The sequence below is a fragment of the Eptatretus burgeri genome, chromosome 3 (assembly GCF_056783735.1).
Source record: "Eptatretus burgeri isolate ZD-2024b chromosome 3, Ebu_testis_v1, whole genome shotgun sequence".
Classification (NCBI taxonomy): domain Eukaryota; kingdom Metazoa; phylum Chordata; class Myxini; order Myxiniformes; family Myxinidae; genus Eptatretus; species Eptatretus burgeri.
The window spans coordinates 134846457-134861042 of record NC_140963.1 but is presented as its reverse complement, the minus strand read 5'-3'; the positions used below and the strand labels follow the sequence as shown (position 1 = coordinate 134861042).

The window sequence follows — 14586 nt, the reverse complement described above, 5'->3', positions numbered from 1 at the left end:
AGACACAGTGCGGTTATCACTTCAGCATGGATATATGGCATGAGCATGTGGAGAAGATGCAGCTTAGAAGCATGCACTGAGTGTGCGCTCGTATCGCACAACTTGCACCCGTATTTTCCATGAAGACGAAAGCATCGTGTGGAATATTGGACACCCTGTGGTCCCAGTTTGACTTTCATCAGAATTTCATAAATATATATTTTTAACATTTGAGGGCTGTCTTTTGAGACATTTACAACCTCTTGCCTCAACAGTGTTATTTCCTTTTTACATATATTATGCATTAAATCATCGAGTATTTGCTCTTCTTTGATCTGATAAAGTTCCCAATGGATGTGGTTACTCAAGTCATTCCGAACTAGAGGGCTGCCATCAGAAATCGCTGATGGTTCCCAGCATTACCAACTTGTAAAATTAGCGAATCGGTCACACTTGAAATTCTGTCTCAAAATGAAAAAAAAATAATAAAAATGGAAAAAGGAAATAATTGAAAATTGGATAAATTAAATAATTGAAAAATGAAAACAAAATTGAAAATTAAATAATGAAAAATTAAATGAAGAAAAAAACAAACAAACAAAAAAACCTGAAAATTAGAAAAATTAGAAAATTGGAAAAATAAATAATATTTAAAATCAATATTTTTTAAAAAATTAAATTTTTGAAAATTGAAAACAATTAAAGAGCTAAAAATTGAAAAGTTATTCTTCAAAACATGGGGCACCACAGACACCAAGACTAAACACTTAATGCCTCCCTCCAGGAACCAGAATTATGCAAAAAGCCTATTCTCCTCAAAATGCATCACTTTTTACTTATTTTCCCAAAAAGGTTTCTCATCTATATTAATAAATGTGTGTGTGTGTGTGTGTGTGTGTGTGTGTGTGTGTGTGTGTGTGTGTGTGTGTGTGTGTGTGTGTGTGTGTGTGTGTGTGTGTGTGTGTGTGTGTGTGTGTGTGTGTGTCCTCCATAACTCCAAAACGATGAAACGTAGCAACATGAAACTTTGCATGCATACCAAGGGAACTCCAAGGAAGTACTAGAGTGAAAATTCGGTGTCTGGGTTAATTAAAACACCCCTTTTGAAGATAATTAATGGCCTTATTTAATTGTATCCTTTATCAAGAGGTAATCCTTGGTCAGCCAGCTGCTGGGGTCTTAAATCGCCATTTTGTTCGGCATATTCAAACATGCCTTGCTTTGGAAACATGATCTGCTCTCATGGACTAATTAAAGTATGCAATCGAAATATTATATCTGATTCGAAAATCAGATTTGATGGACTAAATAAGTGTCGAAATCTGGAGTGAAATCTGAAAATTTTAACAAATTAGCGATTTTTATCACTAAAAGTGTATTTTTAAGCAAAAGCATAAAACTTAACTTTTTCTACTATTCAGGCAATTATATTTAGTGAACAAAAGATTAAGAAATGTACAGAAAGTCGAACTTCATTTGGCGCAACGCCGTGCTCTCAAACCTGCTTTTATAATCAATGATGACAGAGCAGACAGCGGTCTTTTTTTCAGCAATTACATATGCAGTTTCCATTTTCCCATTTTGTGCGATTTGCTTTCAAGACAAAATATTAATATAAATGCACCGATAGTTTCTGCAATGTATTAATAGTTGGCAGTGGCTGAAAACACTGTGACGACAGTGACGTACGGAGACAACAGCACACACGGAGGTCAGATGTGGTGGGGTTTGTGCGTACCTGCATGTGAGCAGGTTTGAGAAACACGTATGGGATGGGGCATGCATGCAGGCAGGCCTTTGCCAGGAAGGTAGATAATGGGTTTTAATGTTTAAATGCTCACGCCTGGTTTTACATAGAACACAGGGGTTAAAAACTAAAATGTTGCTGTTTGGGTGCATTTTATCACCCTGGTATGCTGCTTACTCTCCCCTTACATTGCCTTCCCTTACCCTCCCTTCACATTACTTCCCCTACCCTTGCGCTGCCTTTCCCTACCCTCACGCTGCCTTCCCCTACCCTCGCGCTGCCTTCCCCTACCCTCGCGCTGCCTTCCCCCACCCTCGCGCTGCCTTCCCCCACCCTTGCGCTGCCTTCCCCTACCCTCGTGCTGCCTCTCCCTCCGCTCACGCTGCCTCTCCCTCCCCTCATGTTTTCCTCTCCCTCCCCTTGCGCTGCCTCTCCCTCCCCTCGCGCTGCCTCCCCTCCCCTTATGCTGCCTCACCCTCCCCTCGTGCTGCCTCCCACTGCTTGCCCTGCTTTCCCCTCCCCTCACGCTCCCCCTCCTCTTGTGCTGCCTCCCCATCCTCTCGTGCTGCCTCCCCCTCCCCTCGTGCTGCCCTCCCTCCCCTTGTGCTGCCTCTCCCTCTCATGCTGTCTCCCTCCCCCTCACACTGCCTTCCCTTCCCTCCCCTCACACTATCCTCCTTCTAAACCCCCTCCTCCACCATACAACTCTCTGGATGTCGAGGAGAGGAATGAGTGTGAAAGAATGTGTGAATTGGACAAATGAAAGCTTTTTCTTTTTTCGCAGTCGGAACTGCTGCTTCGATCAATTCAGTTTTTACAAAGCAATGAATCACCAGATTATGGCAGGATAGCCAAGAGTTATGCATGCTTGCTCTAAGCTGTCTCACCTGGGTTCAAATCTTGACCCAGCTATAAACTGTCATCCTGGTGTTTTACTGGCAGGGTGATTCATCACTGTGTGTGCTGCCCCTCGGATGGACGTTAAACTGATTGTCACATCTGCCAGAATTCCCCCCACCCCTCCTCTCTTTCTCCGCACTTTCTCCACCCCCTCCCTCTCCTTCTCCTTCTCATCCCTATCGATATGTTTCTCTCTCTCTCTCTCTCTCTCTCTCTCTCTCTCTCTCTCTCTCTCTCTCTCTCTCTCTCTCTCTCTCTCTCTCTCTCTCTCTCTCTCTCTCTCTCTCTCTCTCTCTCTCTCTCTCTCTCTCTCTCTCTCTCTCTGCCCCCTCTCTCTCCCTCTCCCCCCCCACTACCTAACTTCCATCCTGTCTCCCTCCCTTCCCTCCCTCCCTTCTCACTCCTTCCTGTCCTTCTTTCTCCCCCCCCTTAATATTTGTGTCAGCAAAGCTACGGGTTGTATTTTCTAGTTTTAAATCAAGATTATAAAAACTAAAGTTTGACAATGACATGACTCTGCAACCTTCATTATCTCCACTTTTAACTGCTCTAGAATCTTTATAGCATGCTCATCACAAAATTCTCACTCAGAAAGAATACCATTCCAGAAGAGTAATCTGAAATGGGGGCTACACGACAAACGAAATTAAATAATTATCCAATATTTTTTGACGTCCCATTTTCACTGCACTTCACCCCAATCAGTGGATACACGATTGACGTCTTCATTATACCATTACTCTTTATATTCTGCCTTTCATTTGAACCTCTCTTCTTGTGCTTTTTCTCCCTCCGATCATTACCAACCATTGATTATGTAATTCAAATCAATTTTTGACATTCTGTATTTTATCTCAAGCCACAGGGCTGGCAGAATAGCCCAGACCGAGAGGTATGCACACTCACGTCTAAGCTATCTAATCCGAGTTTGAATCTAATCCCGTTCCAGCTATAAACTGTCATCCCGGTGTTTCGCAGACAGGTTGAGGCATCGATGTGTGTGTGTGTATCATCTCTCGGATGGACATTGAACTGGGCATACCGTCTGTGAGCTTAAGTTAATGGACATTAAAGATCCCATGGTGTCCTTCGCAAAGAGGAGGCGAGCAATAGATGGCACCCTGAAATCCTGCTCTCCTACAGGGGGCACTGCTTCAGCACAGCTACGCCTCCAGCAAATGATGCTCCTCACAGCCATGTGCTGCATATGAAAGATCTCAGACCTTATTGTACTCTATTCCTTGCATCGCTTGAATAATGTGTGCTTTAAGGGATACTCTTATGCAACAGTCAAAACCTTTATTCCCGACTACTTTCTGCCTGGTATAATCTGGATGATCCGATCTTATTATTTTTTCATCATTATACCAACCCTAACTTGAATCTTGAATGGGGGGTGGGGGAGGGGGCAAGACTATATTTTTGGCTTGCCCAGACGAAACTCTAGAGAATAAAATAACGAACACAGAATATACCCATGATATATAATGTGGCATTTATACAAAATTGTGGTTCATGGCAAAGCGAGGTGGCAGAAGGCAGAGCACAATGTAGTGAAGGAGAGACTTTAAGGGATTAATGAACGCAAAAAAAACAGGGGAATGAGAGAGCTATCCCCGACTATACCCAGATATAAATACTCGGGGGTGGGAGGAAGGGTCACACCAAGTTGGAGGTTAACAAATCCAACCTGAACTGTGCTCCACACAAGGGCTTACCACCTACCTCCTGTTCTTATTTTACCTTGTTTGTGGAACTGCTTTCCCAACAACTATTCAAATGCACTCTTTCTTCCAAGGCTTGGAGCATGTGATGCAGACGCCATCTCATGTCATCCGCCATTCCTACCTATAATCTTTTCTGCTGTCATTAACCCCATCTAACTCAACACTCTGACTTGTAGGTCACTGTGTTTCCTCCCCTCCGATCTCTCCTCTTTTCCTGTTCATTATTTCCTTGCTTGTTGCTTCAAACTGTTGTCCCATTGCCATCTCAAGGATGACAGTAAAAAGCTGGTTTGAGATTTGAACCCAGGCTATACAGCTCAGAGATTAGTGCAAACACCTCAAGGCGGTTCCGACAGTGCATATTCAACGATAGAAATGTACAGCTATAATTGAAAACATAAATCAGAGTTTTCTACAAAGAAATGAAACTGATGCATGAGGTCCACACCACTTTGCCCCCTACTGTCAACACAGAAAGACATCAAATGTTCTTTCGTGAAAGAGTATTGAAAGGAAGTCATGTATGAGTCAGAAGGCAAAGAGTTATTTTTGGTGAATTTTCTGAGACTGCTTGTGGATGAAGGATTTTTGAATCCCACGTGATTTCCACTCAATGCTACTTTATGTGTCATGCTGAAAAACTTTACTAAAAGAATCAAAGCAACACCATGGAAGCAAAGACTCGGGAGACAGAGGTAAATGCTCAGGAAGGAGATTTTTGGCCTCCAACGCAAGTCGCCGACTGGGCATCCTCCGTCGTGCAAAGTTCTTCCTTGGAACACCTGAGCTCCTGTTCACACACAAAGCTTTCGTCCACAGTCTGATGGAATACTGCTCTCCCCTCTGGGCTAGTGCACCTGTCTCTCACCTTTCTCTGCTCACGCTGTGGAAACCAAGGCATTTCGGATGATTAGTATCTCCCGCGATGAGGCTGATACTTTTGGTCTATCACTCTATCACCACAGGCAGGTCAGTGGTCTTTCTGTCTTCTACTGTCTCTTCTCCCCCACCCCACTCCCACCACTTTGTCTCCGATATGTCCTCCCCATATTTCCGTAGGGTGCTCAAGGTCCGCCAGCAACCCCTACTGGTAAAACTACCAAAATCAAGAATGATTGCTCACCTTCACTCTTTCATTCCTCTTTTCCCCACATTTGGAACAAATCTCACACTCTCTTCAATCCCACTCTTCCCTGCAGGTCTTCAAAACAGCTGTTGACCACCATCTCTTATCTTCCCCCATCCAAAATCATGACCTGTTCTACCCCCGTTATTCCACCCCATACCCACCTCCTTCAAATTCCCTGCTTTCCTTCCTGAAAGACCCTGCAGTGGAAGGACCTGAAAGTCCCTGTAGTATCCATCCTGTTTACCCTGCCGTGTTTACCCTTGTATCCTGTCCCATCCCTCTCCCTTCCACAGATCTCCTAATGTCTCTGTTCCACACTGTTTTGTTCTTCTCTGTCCCACCCCTCTTGTCTCCTGCTCCTCTTGTTGTACATTCTGTGTGTTAGCTCTCACACGAGCCTCGACATTGTACACAAAAATAAAGAAAGAAAGAAAGAAAGAAAAGAAACAGATTCAGAAATTTCAAAGAGGAAATCAAAGCCCAAAACTAAAGAGGATGCAAAACATTAAAAAAAAAACCAACATAAAATTGAAGACAAAGATCTAGAGGTAATGGTTACTAAAAACAAACTGAAAATAGAAATGCTAGCAAGAATAGAAAATAAACTATGACAAGGCTATAAAGAGGAGAAAACAAGGCCAGATGTTTGAAAACAGCCCAAAAATATTCTACTGTGAATGAGGGAAACGGAAGCAGAATGTATCATCCCCTCCTGAAAAAAATTAACTGGAACAATTCTGGAAAGGAATTTATGAAGATCAAAAATAACACAATAAGGAGGCAGAATGGATCCAAAAACTGGAGGAAAAGAAGCAACATCTTGAAGAAATGCCCCCAGTAATAACTGATGCAGAAAAGATAAGGCAACAACTTACAAATACAATATGGCAAACTTCAAAAGCCCTGACCCAGATGGCATCCCAAACTTCTGGCAAAAGCAATTTGATGCTCTCCACATTCACTACGCCCGAGCATTCAATGAACTTATCCAAAGGGATCAGGAAATGGATGAATGGCTCACAGATGGGGAACACCTTCATCATCCCAAAATCTGAAGAAACCCAACTACTTCACAAATACTGGCCAATAACCTGTCTACCAACAACAAATAAACTTTTAACAGGAATCATCACAGAAACAATGTACCACCACCTAACACAACAAAGAGACCCCAGAGGCAGAACAGAAGGGATGCAAGAAGGAGGTTACGGAACAATTGACCACTTACCACGAAACAAGGCCATACTCAAACTGCAATACGAGAAGAACCAAATTGTCCACAGCCTGGATTGAGTGAAGAAAAGCTTTCGATAGTGTCCCACATTCATGGATGATAAAGTGCATGCAAATGTACAAGATAAATCCCTAAATAATCAATCCGATTGAGAAAGCCATGGATGTATGGAATACCACACTAATCCTGCAGCACTCGTAAGGAAAGATTGAAATACCAGGCATGAAGATACGACGCGGGAACTTTAAAGGAGACAGTGTCCTCCCCCCCCCCCCTCTTGTTTTGCCTGGCTCTGGAGCCACAAAGTAACTTCATGAATGAGCTCGGACATGGATACACCCTAACAACCAATAAAATGACATCCAAAGAAACAAGAAAAGTAACACATCTACTGTACATGGATAATTTAAAACTCTTTGCACCAAACGATGAAAAATTGACAGAATAACTGAAATTAGCAAAACGGTACTCTGACGACATCCAAATGGAATTTGGCCTAGATAAGTGTGCCAAGTGCACATTCATACAAGGTAGACGAACAAAAAACAGACAACATGAAAATCGACCGTGATACAACAATACTGGAGCTCGACACGAAGTATCATAAAAATACCTTAGAGAAGAATAGGGCCACTAAATATGTCCAAAAAAAATGTGCAAAACAATTATCAAATAATACTTGTGTAGATTGTAGAATGAGGCTGATCCTGAAAACATACCTCTTCCCCAAGGAACAAATTCACAGCCATAAACCAACTATCAGTAAAAGTGTTCCAATGCAGCTGCGGAATAGTAAAGTGGCCACAAGCGGAACTCAGAAAACTCGACATCAGAACAAGGAAGCTCCTCACTATCCACAAAATGTTTTACAAAAATCAATGCATCCCGAGAATGAACCTGCCGACCGAGGAAAGGAGGAGGTGGCGGCCAAATGGAACTCAATCAAGTGCACAGAGTGATGACTGTAAGATTAGCAGAGTACGTGAAAAGTTCAACAGACTACGGAATATAATTTGGACACAAGCATGAACATAACAAGCCAGAAAAGATATCTCCAACTCACCTTGCAAAAAACTTCCAAAAACAGGTGTGAATAGACGATGTCATGCACCAGACCAAAACAGCATTTTCTGGGGGGCAAAAACACTTGAGATCACTGAGAGGTACATGAAATGTCCTAAGGTCACATGCTTCTGCACCTTCAAATGCCAGATGGGGAACGCGAGGGCCTTACTGGTTTGAGAATGACAACAGCAGGATTGTGACGATCAATGGTGATTGCTACCGGGCCGTGCTCCTGAAGTTCCATAATGATCTAGCCCAAAAGGTCACCCCAAACCAGGTCAGCATGACCTGGTGTATGCAGGATGGTGCAACCCTGCATCCAGCTGGTGACATCACTTTCCTGCGGCAGCTCTTCAGAAACCCCCTCGTTGCCCTGGGTACCGTTCATAACTGGGCACCCCAGAGCCCAGCCTCGAACCCTCTGGACTACTGGTTCTGGCAGGCTGCCAAGAGCTCTGTCTATGCCAACTGCCCTGCCACACTGGATGATCTGAAGCAGGAAGTGTCACACTACCTCCAAGCACTACAGGAAAGTTGGATAGAACTTTGAAGTCAAGATCAATGCCTCTGAACACACATCTGTCTGATGGGCACACATCAAGAACATCAATTACAAGGATTTTGCATAAATGCCAATTTCAGACCTTGGACTCTCACTGACTCTAAAAGTGACTTCCTGCAATAGAAATGAGTGATATAAATACCATGTCATAAGCTTTCAAGAAATGTTTGGTTCATGTTCCTGAGGTTTCTGTTTCTTTGAAAACATTTAAAGTTGCATCACTCTTTTTGAAAAAGTAAGTGTACATATATCAGACGCACCTCCTGACTGTTATGGTGAGCATCGCCGCGGATTATGTCTCACACGGTAAAACCACATCAACCGCAAAGAGCAACCATCCGTTTGCCACCCAGACAATTGTTCCTGCTAATGCAAATCATTCAACCAGAAGGCACGTGATGTGATCGGCGGAAAAATCAAAACAGGTGGCATGTGATGGGCACTCCACCAATCCCCATTGGAAAGTCCACACCAGCGATGCTCACCATAACAGTCAGGAGGTGCGTTTAATGTACAAACGACGAATGTGGTCATCATTGATTAGAGCAGTTTACACGGACGGATTCTAGCGAAAGGACCTGGTCCCGTGTGGGGTTCGATCGCCGCCGCTTGCATATGACTGTTGAGCATGATCATTGGTTAGATATTTATTGGTATGCTGTCCTGATGAGATCAAATAAGCCCAAAATCTGGAAAGGCAGCTCCGTTTGATGGTTAACTGATGTTGACCATGTAATCTTTGTCTGTTTGACAGAGTTGCTGGGCTGATGCCTCTGGGTTGGAGGCAACACTTTGGTGTGAACTGTGTCCAATGGGGATTGATGGAATGCTCATCACTCCACAGGTTTCTATATATATATATATATATATATATATATATATATATATATATATATATATATATATATATATATATATATATATATATATATAATGAATGCACATCTATAATCAAGCAGCTTTTATTCCAGAAAACATGATTTGGCCTGAGTTTGAAAGAAAGACAGACATTGCAACAGACACCAGACAGAGATAAAAGTGTCCTGAATCAGATGTGGGATAAAAGGGAAACTGAGTAAATCATTAAAAGCCAGCCAAGCAAGCTATTGAAAGGACAGTTAATGATAGACTGCAGAATATAGTAGTGGGAGATAGAAAGCCATTGTTTAAAGACATGCAGAGACTTTATTAGTAGGAGAGGAACAAGATGTACAAAACAGGTAAACGAAGAAAGGGAAGCTTGGAATCGAGCTGGAGAGAAAAGGAAATCAATTATAAAGGATTGAATATTTTTCTACGATATTACAAAATAGGCCAAATTATAGCTCCTGTTTTTTCATATTTTAACATGTTTGAGAAAGAGAAGACAACAGCTAAAAACTATGTACAGTATAAAAGTTATACATGATATATACTGTATACAATGTATGAAACAAGAGGTCTAGTGACATACTTGCCATTTAATCCAGGTGTTGAAATAACCAGCAAGACAGAAATTTTGTTTGGATTCAAGCTTCTCGAATAGTTAGCCAAATTCATTCTGAGTCGTTTCACAGTTTTGGTTTTAAACAAGGAAAGGCAGCTGTATGTATTCATGCAACGTCTGTATGGCAACACTGAGGGAATCACTCTGACATAGACAGAGTGGGATGAAGGAGACCGTGTTGCCTTGAAGCTTCCAGTTGCTATGGTAATGGTCGTCCCCAGCGACCGCCTCGTGCTAACGAAGGAACCTAGGGGCCGTCACCATAGCACCCGGATGCCTCCAGCATCCGAGAGTAGCGGCCTACATGGTACCAGGACGTAAGGGACAAACTCTCTTTCATGTTTCGGATATTGCTGTCTGCCTTGGTAATCATGCTTTTATCATTGGCATTGAGCATTAAACGGCGCACGGGTGATAAAACAATGGGTTTGCGTGTGGTCCTCAGTTCAAAACTGTTGCTTTATAATTGCACTTTGGTTAATAGACTGCAATAATACTGTGATCACACGCCCACAATTTTCATCGACCATCATATTGTTTGAGTTCCCATTTTGGGCTTGTTCCATCATGACATGGCATGGATATGGCTGAATGTGTAATCTCTGTGCATGTGTCTACATCTGTCTATTTCCTCATCATCAATATGTAAATGGGTAGGATAATTCAGCAGGAGCATATACAGTACTCACTCTTGAGCTGCCGATGCTGAGTAGCATGCTCATCCTCAAGTTCTTGAGTCTGAGATTTTATTCTCCGCCCGAGGATAAACTACCATCTTTGCGCTTCACGAAACAATGCACAAAAATAATCATTGAGAGGCGTCCTTAAGCCGGTTGCCCCTTCTGTTAGCATCTTCTCGAAGACGTTAAAGATCCCACAGTACATTTCAAGAGAAGCAAGTCATTGTGTACTGGGAGCGTGGCCAAATTTGAAATGCCTGCCCTGATCTACAGGAAGTATCGCATACATGGCGTGCCTTTTGATATGATACAGACCATCAGACAGATGCTCCAGTACGCATGCAGCTCATGCATACCTTTAAGCATAATGAGAGGAGGATGGACCTTGAGATTCAATGACAAAGGGTTAAGTGATGACATTGAAAAGTGAGAATGAAACACCACCATTTGGTTACTTGTTCAGGAGGAAGAACATCTTCGATGTTCAAGATAGATCAGCGTAGAACGAGCCGCCTTATTAAGCACAACATTTCTGTTTTCAACCACACTGCATCCTTTTTCATTTATGGTTTTCAAATTCCATTGACAGATTCGTCTGAGCATGGTATACGTGCCCAATATAAACGTTGTGAGGGGCTACCTGTGCGCCGAAGAATGGGCAACATAGTGCTGGCAGGCTGCAGGTAACTCACAATGTGGTCGGGAGTGGTGCGGCTGTTGCAAAGGTGCTTCATCACCTTGGTGAGTATTGTGAGGACAGGCATTGGGAATTTTGTGCCTTTCTCTTGTTTTATTCAGTCAGACCTACGCTCTCCAGATCTCATCGTCAAGCAGAGTAACCAGCTCATCCACATACAGTACATACAACATTCTTGCCAGGCTTCAGTCCCAATGGCTCAGAAAGCTGTTTTTTCAGCATTACATACCGACGAGTGTAATCTCAGCGTTTGCCTAGGTGCCACCTGTGGCCATCAACATCTGAGGGAAACGATGCAGGCAGGAAAGCTTTGTGACCATCAAGATTATTTCAGCCCGATTATGAAGTAAGCTTCGTTTTCATCAGCATATTGGCTGTATTGATTCTACCATCAATCTATTTGCTATGTATTAGCAGAATTATGTCCCTTCCTCATTTTGAGGCCGATAGAGTGAAGAATAAGTTATTGAGAGTAGGCACTATAGTTTGAATTATGATGAAAAACATTGAAATGCAAATTCCCATTCTCAGGTATATTTCACAGGGTGTGGATCCTGGAGGAGGTCAGAAAGGTTAAAGCCATTTCACCCCCAGGTTATCTCCACATGGTTCTCATGGTTTAACTCATTGGCAGGACTGCAGCTTCATTAGCAAATCTCATTCGGTGACATTGAAACAGCGAGTCCTGGTATTTACTTCTCTCACTTGTGTGTGTGTGTGGTAAATGAAAACCTGTCTTAAACACGAACCTATCTCGATACAACAATACTATTCAAACGGAAGACCAAATACTGCATTGAAATCATCAGAAGGAACCGAAAGAAGTACAGAGCAAAGATGGAGTCATCAGGAGGAACTTGGATAGGATTTGGGTTTCAGGCGCTGCTCCTCCACCCTCAAACCCATCCAGGCGCAGCCTAAAAATAGAAACGAGTAAAATAGATCAAAGAAAAGAAAAAAGCAAGAATTATCTGAACTAATAAATGGCAATGAGTGTGTGTGTCAGTCTGTCTCCTCCATGACTTAAAAACCATAAACCCGAGCCACCTGAAACTTTGCATGCATACAAAAAAAATTCCAAGGAAGTGCAAGAGTGAAAATTGAGTGTTTGGGTTAATTAAAACACCCCTTTTGAAGATAATTAACGGCAATATTTAATTATATCCTTCATCCGGCGATCCTCGGCCACCTTGCTCTCTGGGTCTTAAGGAGTTTCCTGGGTAACCTCGCTGGGGTCTGAGGCTGCCAGGTTTTTTGGCCGGCTCAACCATGCCTTGACTTTGAACAGGCCGTAACGATTTCTTATTGATAAAGTTTTCTTTTCACTTTCCTCACTCATATCGAATGCCTGTTCATCGTAGCTACGGATCGTTGAAGGCATCGCTTTTGTAAGTACTATAGTTTTCAAATTAGGAGCCTGGAGCAATTTCATGCATTATATGATACGACTTTCCACGATCTACTCTCACAGACTAATTAAAGTATTACATTGAAATAATATTTCGGTTTTGAGGATTGGATATCGTCCGGACTAAATAAGTGATGAAATCTGTTGTGAAATCTGATAATTTAAAGAAATAACTCAGCCGGTATATTTATTTACATTAAGCAAGCAAGGCTACGTTCCCTCCTCCATACATACACAAGAAAATGTGAAAATACCAAAGCATTAAACATATCTTTTTCTTCTGTTTGGAGAATTATATTGAGTGAACAAAAAATTTAGGAACGTAACAAAATTAACCAGCTTCAATAAGCTAGATGATTTAATGCATTCACTGCAAGACCACACACCCTGTCCCTCAGAGGGACTGCCTATCCATAGCGTCTGCCAAATCTATGTCTATTTTCAGATGTTTCGCAATGTGCTCCACAGTGAATTAAAGCAAATCTGGTGAAAAACGGATGTTTTAAAATAAAGTTGTAACATTTGCACAGACTCCGAACCGATGTACCACGTGACACGTGCACAGACAAGCATGCAAAATGATGCATTTTCTGTAATGTTTATTTCACGGGTGATTGAACCATGTGATGTCTCCAGAGTAGTTCTGCATAAAGATGCAACTCTTTTGTGGATGAAGTCAGTTTATTTCATTAACTGCTGCATGCACGGTGAAGACAGGCTTTAAAGTTAAAGGGATCATTTATGGTATGCAACGACAGCCTGGCCAACCGTTCCTTGTCAACCATTTAATTTGAGTGCTTGCATGAGTGTTTTCGCCACTTGTCGAGCATCCATTGTCGACAACATTACCACGCTGCGTCATTCTGAGTGAATAGTTTACTCTGTGCAGACGCTTTTGCCACGCCAAGTCATATAGAGAGAGTGGTTCATGCTCTGTCACCCTGAGAGAGTGGTTCGTGCTCCGTCACCCTGAGAGAGTAGTCCGTGCACCGTCACCCTGAGCGAGTGATCCGTGCACAGTCACCCTGAGCGAGTGGTCCGTGCTCCGTCACCCTGAGAGAGTGGTTCGTGCTCCGTCACCCTCAGAGAGTGGTTCGTGCTCCTGCTCAATCACCCTGAGAGAGTGGTTCGTGCTCCTGCTCAATCACCCTGAGAGAGTGGTTCGTGCTCCGTCACCCAGAGAGAGTGGTCCATGCACCGTCACCCTGAGCGAGTGGTCCGTGCTCCATCACCCTGAGCGAGTGGTCCGTGCTCCGTCACCCTGAGCGAGTGGTCCGTGCTCCGTCACCCTGAGCGAGTGGTCCGTGCTCCGTCACCCTGAGCGAGTGGTCCGTGCTCCGTCACCCTGAGCGAGTGGTCCGTGCTCCGTCACCCTGAGAGAGTGGTCCGTGCACTGTCACCCTGAGCGAATGGTCCGTGCACTGTCACCCCGAGGGAGTGGTTCCTGCTCCGTCACCCCGAGGGAGTGGTTCATGCTCCGTCACCCCGAGCGAGTGGTTCATGCTCCGTCACCCAAGCGAGTGGTTCATGCTCAGTCACCCCGAGCGAGTGGTTCCTGCTCCGTCACCCTGAGCGAGTGGTTCCTGCTCCGTCACCCTGAGTGAGATGTTGTGAAATAACACCCAATTTCTAAGCTGTTTGCCTTATTAACATGTTTTCTAAATTACCGAGCCAAATATTTTTCCACCCGTCACACACAGCTGTTTATAAAGAATAATAATATTTGTGATCATATGCCTGAAACGTCTATCCAAATGCAACGTTGTTTATTGGTGAAAGCTACTCAAGATTTCGGGGTTGTATAGAGTAAATCCTGTAGTTGGTAATCACACTGACTCCAACCTGCCGATTCACGAAAAATTGACGATATCGGCCAAGCACGTGTGTGCGTGCGTATGTGTACGTGTATGTGCATGTGTTGTTCATTAAGCATAACATATTCTTTCCACGACCTCCCCTATCCCCATCTTTC

The 14586-nt window shown here is 43.3% G+C and overlaps 1 long non-coding RNA gene across 2 annotated transcripts in view; it reads right to left on the bottom strand.

Annotated features, from left to right (window-relative positions):
* The window catches only part of LOC147031039 (uncharacterized), a 150340-nt gene that overhangs the window by 101380 nt on the left and 34374 nt on the right, over positions 1–14586 (bottom strand). For both annotated transcript variants that reach the window (XR_015056641.1, XR_015056640.1), the window contains exon 3: positions 7780–7846. This is a non-coding gene — a long non-coding RNA (uncharacterized LOC147031039). The remainder of the gene's footprint in view (positions 1–7779; positions 7847–14586) is intronic.